This window comes from Panthera uncia (genome assembly GCF_023721935.1).
Source record: "Panthera uncia isolate 11264 chromosome E2 unlocalized genomic scaffold, Puncia_PCG_1.0 HiC_scaffold_19, whole genome shotgun sequence".
Taxonomy (NCBI): Eukaryota; Metazoa; Chordata; class Mammalia; order Carnivora; family Felidae; genus Panthera; species Panthera uncia.
In genome coordinates this window covers 10,500,391-10,509,335 of record NW_026057588.1, presented here as the reverse complement: position 1 = coordinate 10,509,335, position 8,945 = coordinate 10,500,391, and positions in this window count along the sequence as shown.

Sequence of the window (8,945 nt, the reverse complement as noted above, 5' to 3'; positions counted from 1 at the left end):
GGCTGTGCAGCTGGGAGGGGCTGCCCCCCGGGGAAGGGAGCTGGAGGGCGGCTGAGCCTCTCACCTCGCTGCCCGGGCACCGTGCCCACCCTGAACCCAGGCATGCCTTGTGCCCAGCCCCATGGCCTTGTATGGGCTGCCCCAGGGGCTGAGCGTCACATCAAGCTGATTCCCTGACCAAGTGCTGAGTCGGGCTGGCAGGGACAGCTGGCCCCCCCGCCCAGGACACGGGACCGTGGCAGGGGACGTCCCAGGCACGTAGAAGCCACCCTCCCCTGGCCCTGCACTGGGCCGCCAGCCCCTCCTATGCCCAGACCTCTCCTCCAGCCCCCAGTGGCCTTGACCTGGGCAAACAGCGGGTCCTGAGGCCTGCACCTGGGGAAGCCTTGCAATAGCCCCCCGGGAGGCCCGGTATCTGGTTTTGCGGAGACTTGCCCGTTGTCACCCAGCTATGGGGAGCACTTGGCCAAAGCCCAGGCCTGAACGCAGGACAGTGTAAGCCCAGAAGCCTGTGCTTGGGTGCACAGTGAGTAGGAGGGAAACTGAGGCTCTCCTGAGTCGAGAGGATTGGAACTCGAGGCCAGGTTGGGGGAAGGGGTTGCCCGCCCCCCCCCCCCAGCCGCGGGGCTGACGCTGGGAGATTTCCGCTGGGCTGGCGGGGAGGGGACAGGGAGGGACTCATCCTAGAAGGGAGCTTATTTTTAGAGGGCGCTTCGCTGTCGCCTCTGCAAAGACCTAGACCCCAGGCGCTGGGGCTGGGGGGACACAGGGACAGGTGTTGGGGGGGTGGGGTCGCCACGTGTCTGAGTTAATTATAACCCGGCGTGTCGGGTGTCCGGGGTGTCACCTCCTTACAAGGGCAGCCGCTGACCCGGGAGGCCGCCCCCACCGCAGGGCGCAGGGGAAGGGGTCTGGGCAGCCACTTGGGTCAGAGCAGAGCACCCGCCCGCTCCTTCCCGCCAGATCCGGGCAGAGCAGGGACACTCCACCGTGACAGGGACCTGAAGGGCTGAGGAGCACATTCTGTGGACGCAGGGGTGGCTGAAGGAAGCTGCTTCCTCTGCCTAGAGGGCGCCAAGATTGCTGGGCAGGCGAGGCGAGTCCAGGGGCCAGGAGGAGTCCAGGGATCACCCAGGATTACAACCAAGAAGAGACCGTTCTTTTTTCCTCTGGGGCTCCTCCCTCCTCCCAGGTGTCCCCCATTTCTTCCCAGGCAGGTGGGGACTGACCTAGGGAAAGGGGGGGCCTCTCTGCCTTTCCCCAGATTCCTGGTGGGGACGGGGTGCTTAGAAAACTTTTCCTTGGGGCCCAGCCCCTGGTCTCTCCACCCACTGTCCCTTCCCACCAAGGTCGGAGTGGCAAAGCTCTCCTGCATGGCTAGGGAAACTGAGGCCCAGAGAACCAAAAGGAACTACACTGCAATAGTGAGGCATTTATCACGTCAACAATATTTTTTAAGTCTATTTATTTATTTTGAGAGAGGGAGGGAGGGAGAGAGAGAGCACGCAAGAGCAGGGGAGGCAGAGAGAGGAAGAGAGAGAATCCGAAGCAGCCTCTGCCCCGGCAGCACAGAGCCGGGCCCTGGGGCTCGAACCCACAAACCGTGAGAACATGACCTGAGCCGAAACCAAGAGTCGGACGCTTAACCCACTGAGCCACGCAGGCGCCCCTCAACAATTCTTTATTAAGCACTTACTGGGGAGACAGCAGAAAACGACCAAAACCACTGCCCTCATGGAGGTGACACTTTAGTGAGCGTGGAAAGTAAACATATGCTGTAATGTCAGGGGCCACAGGGCTCTGACAGAAAATCAAAGAGGGTAAGAGGTGAGAGCGAAGGCACAGCAGAGGAGGTCAGGTCAGGCATGTCAGGGGAAGTGACATCTGAGCAGCGACCTGAGGGGGAGAAGGGAGCCAGCTATGTGAGGATCTGGAAGCGGAACAGCAGGTGCAAAGGCCCTGAGGTGGGAGTGGCTTGGAGTATCTGAGAGACAAGGAAGAGGCTGGAGGGCTGGAGCAGAGGGGAGAGTGGGAGGAAGAAGATGAGGGGATAGGAGCAGACCCATGGGACCCTAGGGACCATGGAGGAGTTTCCAGCACGCTGTGAGTGGACGGGAGCCCCTGAGGGCTGTGAACAAGGGAGAGACAGGATCCGGACACATCACACACACGTGCACGCACACACATACACACACACACACAGGATTCAGCCCAGCCCAGCCCCCTGGAGCCCTAATAACCACTTATGGGGACATTTGACATTCCTTTTGGCCACACAGCATAAGAAGCACTTTCTGTGTTTGGGGAGGTTGCTGCCCTATGACAGCCTCCTTTAGAGAAGCCAAAAATGGCAGAAACTCGGTTTCCCAGAATCCTTTGCAGCACTATTCCAGTCGTGTGACCTGGGCTGGGTGGCTCAAACAGAGGGACCTTGGGCCTTGGGTCATGAGCTCTACTCCTTTACTTTCTTTGAGTCTCATAGAAACAGTCGGCCCTGGGGAGCCAAGACCCCCCCCCCCAGTATATTCATCCCAGGCTCCAACCTCCCAAAGCCCGTCAGTCTCCCAGGCCTCCCCCTACCCTAGCTCAAGACCTCCTTCATGTTCTTCCCTTCTGCCCTCACCTCCTCCCTGATCTCCTGCCCCAAGCTGCCCCCTCCCATCTACTCTCTACCTGCAGCTTGCTCCGGCGCATAGAACTTGCCATGGCTCCCCAGTGCCCTCAGGCTACATGAGTATTTGTTGACTCCGGAAATAACAGTAGCCTTATCTGTCCATTGGAAACCATTCTACCCAGCTCATGCAGAAAAGGGCCTGACTACCAAATATTAGGTGCTTACAAAAATCATTGAAAGGGTTGAACATCTCTCGCCTCCCCCCCCCCCCAGAACCACGCTCCCTTTAGAACGCTGGACACGCTAGAAGGAGGTTAGCATGGATGTTGAGTGGCCACTCCACAGTCCCCACCCTAACCGTTAAGTCTTAGGGAGCACTCCTGTATGTCAAGTGTAATGCGAAGTGCATTGTATATATTAACTCACTTAACACACCCAACAGTAAAGCTCAGAAAGGTGAAATGACTTGCCCAGGGTCGCGCAGCCTGAGAAGGGGCGGAGCTGGGAATCAAACAGGCACAAAGCTGCCGAGAGTAGGTTCAGGCTTTGACGAAGACAATGTACAGGCCTCTCCGCAAAGTCACATTGTCATCCCAGAGTCCCTTTCCTGGGGGACCTTCGGGCCCTGGTAATTTGGACCTCCTTCCCATGCCCCCTTCATCACCCCGGCCGTCTGGCTTCAGGGCCCAAGCATTGTATGTGTTTTAACCAATTTAATTCCCTGACCGTCCTAAGAGGTGTGTATTGAAAATTTTACAAATCAGAAAAGTGAAGCCCAGAGAGGTCGAGTTACTTGCCCAAAGTAACACAGCTGGGAAATAACAGAACCAAACTGGCCCCGGTAGTTAGTCCCTGAGTTTGTCTTTCTTTCTTTTTTTTTTTTTTTTTAATTAATTTTTTTTCAACGTTTTTTATTTATTTTTGGGACAGAGAGAGACAGAGCATGAACGGGGGAGGGGCAGAGAGAGAGGGAGACACAGAATCGGAAACAGGCTCCAGGCTCCGAGCCATCAGCCCAGAGCCTGACGCGGGGCTCGAACTCACGGACCGCGAGATCGTGACCTGGCTGAAGCCGGACGCTTAACCGACTGCGCCACCCAGGCGCCCCGAGTTTGTCTTTCTTATCCCTCCCCAATCCCACCTCTTCCTGCTGAGGCTCCATTTTACAGAAGAGGGACACTGAGGCTGCAAAAAGGGCCAGGAGGGGGTGCCCGGGTGGCTCGTCCGTTGAGCCTCTGACTCTTGATTTCAGCTCAGGTCATGATTCCAGGGTCGTGGGATCGAGTCCCACATTGGGCTCCATGCTGAGTGTGGAGCTTGCTTGAGATTCTCTCTCTTTTCCCTCTGTCTCTCTCCCCAACTCGTTCCCTTTCTCTTTAAAATAATTTTAAACGGGGGGCGCGGGGGGTGGCAAGGATTGACCCAAGGCAAGAGCCGGCATACTAGAATTTCAGGATTCTAAAATTTTAGAATTTTCCTTTCACCCCTAAGCCCTGGCATTACGGAACATCCCTGCTCCCAAACCCTCCCTTTTATCTACCACCTCCTCTGTCCCCACCCCTCCCCTAGGGATGAGGCTGCCATCTCCAGGAGAGGCTCCAAGAAGCAGCACTTCACCCCCATGAGCCATCACCCCAGAGTGCTCTCCTCACCCAACTCCAAAATGCCTCTCCCAATCCTGGCAGTCCACGAACCCAACGGTTCAGGGAAGACAAGACATAAATCCAAGCCAGTCCCAGAACTGAAGAACCAGAGAGTTAAGGACGTGTCTGCTCCTTCTTGTTCCCCAAGAATCCCTGCGATCCACTGGATGTCAGACCCCCCGGTGGTGGAGCTGGTGGCAGAAAGACAGGCAAACAAGATAGTCTTTCATGACTCCCCACCAGCCCTACTCCAGTCCCTCCAAATCCATCTTTATCAACATAGCTATACATTTTCCTCTAGGGGTCGCTTTAGCTGCATCTTAGTTTCTTGCTGTTGTTTTTTGGTTGTTTTTACATTCTACTATTTCGAATGTATTCTTTACTTTGAAAATGTTATATGTGGAATGTATGGACGGTCACATTTATTAATATTTTAGTCTCTTAAATTTACCTCTGTGTTAAGGTATAACTTATATACCGCAAAGTGCCCTAATCTTAAGATTGATGAACTTTTATGTATATTTATACATAAATCTTTTTTATTGGGGCACTTGGCTGGCTCAGCAAGAAGAGCACGCTGCTCTTGATATTGGGATCGTAAGTTCAAGCCCCAGTTGGGTGTAGAGATTTCCATATATAAATGGATTATATCTATATCTATATCTATCTATATATATCTATATCTATATATCTATATATATCTATATATATCTATCTATATCTATATCTATATCTATATCTATATCTATATCTATATCTATAGATATATAAATGGATAAAAGATGAGACATCACTTAATGAAATAATGTGCTACTATGCAGCTGATGGGGCCTGGGTGGCTCAGTCAGTTAAGCATCAGACTTCAGTTCAGGTCATTATCTCGTCATTCGCGAGTTCAAGCCCCACATCGGGCTCTTTGCTGTCGGTGCAGAGCCTGCTTTGCGTCCTCTGTCCCCCCCCCCCGCCCCACTCGTACACACACACACACACACTCTCTCTCTCTCTCTCTCTCTCTCTCTCAAAACTAAACATTTTTTTAAGTTAAAAGAAAGAAAAACTTGGCAGCTGTTAAAAAGAATAAAGGTAATCTAGGGGCACCTGGGTGGCTCCGTCGGTTGAGCATCCGACTTCAGCTCAGGTCGTAATCTCCCGTCTGTGAGTTCGAGCCCCGCGTCGGGCTCTGTGCTGACAGCTCAGAGCCTGGAGCCTGCTTCGGATTCTGTGTCTCCCTCTCTCTCTGCCCCTCCCCTGCTCGTGTTCTGTCTCTCTCTCTCAAAAATAAACATTAAAAAAAAAAAAAGAATAAAGCTGATCTATAGGTACCGCTTTGGAACAATTGCCAAATGTCTTAATCCATTCAGGATGCTGAATTACAGACTGGATGGCTACTAAACAACAGAAATTTATTGCTCATGGTCCTGGAAAGCGGGAAGTCTGAGAGCAGGGTGCCAGCTGCTCAGGTGGAGGTCCTCTTCTAGAACACAGACTGCTTGTATCCTCACGTGGGAGGAAGGATGAATCCTAATATCATCACCTTTGAGGGTTAGGATTTCAACATGTGAATCTGGAGGGAATACAGACATTCAGACCATAGCACCAAGATATATCGGGGGGGGTGGGTGGAATATGTATCTATTGCCACAAAAATGCCATGAAACACACCACACCAAAATGCAGTCACTTTATTTTTTTTTATGTCTATTTTTGAGAGACAAAGAGCACGAGTGGGGGAGGGGCAGAGAGAGCCCGGGACAGAGCATCCCAGGGGAACCCAGTGGTGACAACAGAGAGCCCGATGTGGGGCTCGAACTCATGAACCGTGAGATCATGACCTGAGCCAAAGTCGGACGCTCAACCGACTGAGCCACCCAGGTGCCCCAAAATGCAGTCACTTTATTTTTTTAAATTTTTTAATGTTTATTTATTTTTGGGAGAGAGAGAGAGAGGGAGAGAGAGAGAGAGAACAAGCGGGGGAGGGCAGAGAGAGAGGGAGACCCAGAATCCGAAGCAGGCTCCAGGCTCTGAGCTGTCAGCACAGAGCCCGGCGCGGGGCTCGAACCCACAAACTGCGAGATCATGACCCGAGCCGAAGTCAGATGCTTAACTCACTGAGCCTCCCAGGTGCCTCCCGAAATGCAGTCACTTTAAAACAGATGTGCGTTTGGCTGAGAGGTGGCTGATCTGGGCTGGGCTCAGCTGGGAAGGTCTGCCCAATACTGTTAAAAGCAAGAAGAGCAGGCCCCAAATAGAGCCATTTATGCTAAGCCCCATGTCACCAAACTGGGACTTAAGACGGTTTCAGCTCTCCTGGAAATGGAATGTTAACCCGGTCAGTCAGGAGTCACCTGATCAACACTAGGAAGGTCATTCTCCTGATAGATCTCTGCCATCCCCTAAAGGAAAAAGTAACCTCGCAGTAATCAACCCACTTTTTTGCATCGTTTAAATTCCTTGTTCCTGCTCCCTTCTGCCTAAAAGGTCTTTGATTTTCAACAGCTCCTGGGGACCCCTTTCCATCTGCTGGGCTGGGACGGGTTCAAATTGATTTTTGCTCAAAAAAACTTCTAAACTTTGTAACGTGCCTCAGGTTACTTTTTAACATTGTGGGGTGTGGGCCAAAGGGGGGACAGCCACACGAGGGAAGCCTTTCTCACACCTCTTGTTGGTTGCAAACGGAAACACTCTCAGCCTCTTAAGGTCTAAGCCCAGACCTTAGGGGGACAGAGGATCCGAAGCAGGCTTTGCCCTGACAGCAGCCAGCCCAATGCGGGGCTCAAACTCACGAGCCATGAGATCATAACCTGAAGTTGGATGCTCAACCGACTGAGCCCCCCAGCAATGCCCCAACATTGGTGAACTTTTTAAATTAAAAAGAAACTGGTGAGTTTTTTGTTTTGTTTTGTTTTGTTTTTGTTTTTTTTTTAAACATGGCTAAGAGGGAGGAGCATGTGGCTGGCTCAGTTGGTAGAACATGCAACGCTTGATCTCAGGGTTGTAAGTTCGAGCCCCATGTTGGGCGTAGAGATTCCTTAAAAATAAAATCTTAAAGGGGCGCCTGGGTGGCTCAGTCGGTTAAGCGTCTGACTTCAGCTCAGGTCACGATCTCGTGGTCCGTGAGTTCGAGCCCCGCATCAGGCTCTGGGCTGATGGCTCAGAGCCTGGAGCCTACTTCCGATTCTGTGTCTACCTCTCTCTCTGCCCCTCCCCCGTTCATGCTCTGTCTCTGTCTCAAAAATAAATAAATGTTAAAAAAATTTTAAAAAAATAAAATCTTAAAAAAAATAATAAAAATAAAAACTGTAGCCAAGAGGCGAAAATAGAAAAGCCCGCAACTCATGTGCCCATTTTCCTGGCACGGCAAACTGAGGCCTTCAGTGATAGGATAGAGGTTTTTGAACTCAGATCTACCTGGCTCCAACTCCCTCCCCCCACCCCCCCAGCGGGTACGAGCGCAGACACACACACACACACACACACACTGTGTTTACCACGTGCCACTCTGTTCTAAGCCTTTTACAGGGATTACTCACTAATCCCACAACAGCCTCGAAAAGTAGGTTTCCTGTGAGTCCTGTTCTGCAGACCAGAAACCTTAGGCCCAGAGACGTTAGTTCCTGGCTCGGGGGTCACACAGCCAGCACATGATGTGCAGGTCCCGCACTGCCTCTCCGTAAGCATGTGGCAGATCCAGAGCCTGATGTCCAGTCCCCTGAGGCCAACCCGGTGAGGGGAGGGGGGGAAGAGTTTGACCCTTTCTACCCTGTTCCTTAGAAATACCTGGAGAAGTTAGAGCGTGAATTTGAGTTGTGTTTTCCATTATTCAACCAACAGTTATTCGCCCAAGTGACTCCTCTGTGTTCAGCCTGTGCTGGGTGGCACTGGGGACACAATGGTGACTGAGAAGCCTTGGCCCAGCAGTCCCCTCTTGGGACTACATTCGAATATTGGGGATAGACCTGTCTTCAAGACAGTGATGACCCAGAACGGGCACGACTGAGATGTGGGAGCCCAGAAGGCTACCGGATCCAGAAAGGAACGTCTCATCCGGCCTTGGGGTCCCCAGAGGGCTTCCGGGAGGAGGGACCATCTGCACTGGGGCTCAGAGAACAAGGGAGCAGAAGGCAGGTTGGCTGAGGCTCGGAGGGAAGGTGCGGATCTGCGCTGTGGTCTGGGGCCTGGATCACGGGCCCGCAGCGCTCTCTGCTGGAAGCATCCTGTAGTGCAGGGACTGGGGTACGGCAGGAGTATGGAAACGCCTCCAGCTGAACCGAATTCCACGATGTGAAAATCCTGTGCGCCCAGCTTTGGCCGATTTACGTTTCTAAGACCTGACTTCACTCAGTCAACTGCTCGACAAATTGCTTATTGAGCACATACTTGGCACCAGGATCTGCTCTAGTGTTGAAGATCCGATGCTGACAATACAGAGTCCCATCTATATATGACCTCATTCAACCCTGGCAGCCTTTGACTATCCCCATTTTACAGACTCAGCACGTTGGGCACACACACAGAGTTTAAGTTACTTGCCCAAGGGCTTCGCAGCCAGTAGGTGCCGAAGTCAACTTTGAACACAGACCCCAAGCTTTAGCCATTACATCACCTCGCCAACCACGTGATGAGACACAGCAATAGGACATAACGTTACCTAGAATCATTTTAGGCCCTGAGAAGTTTTGCGAACCAGA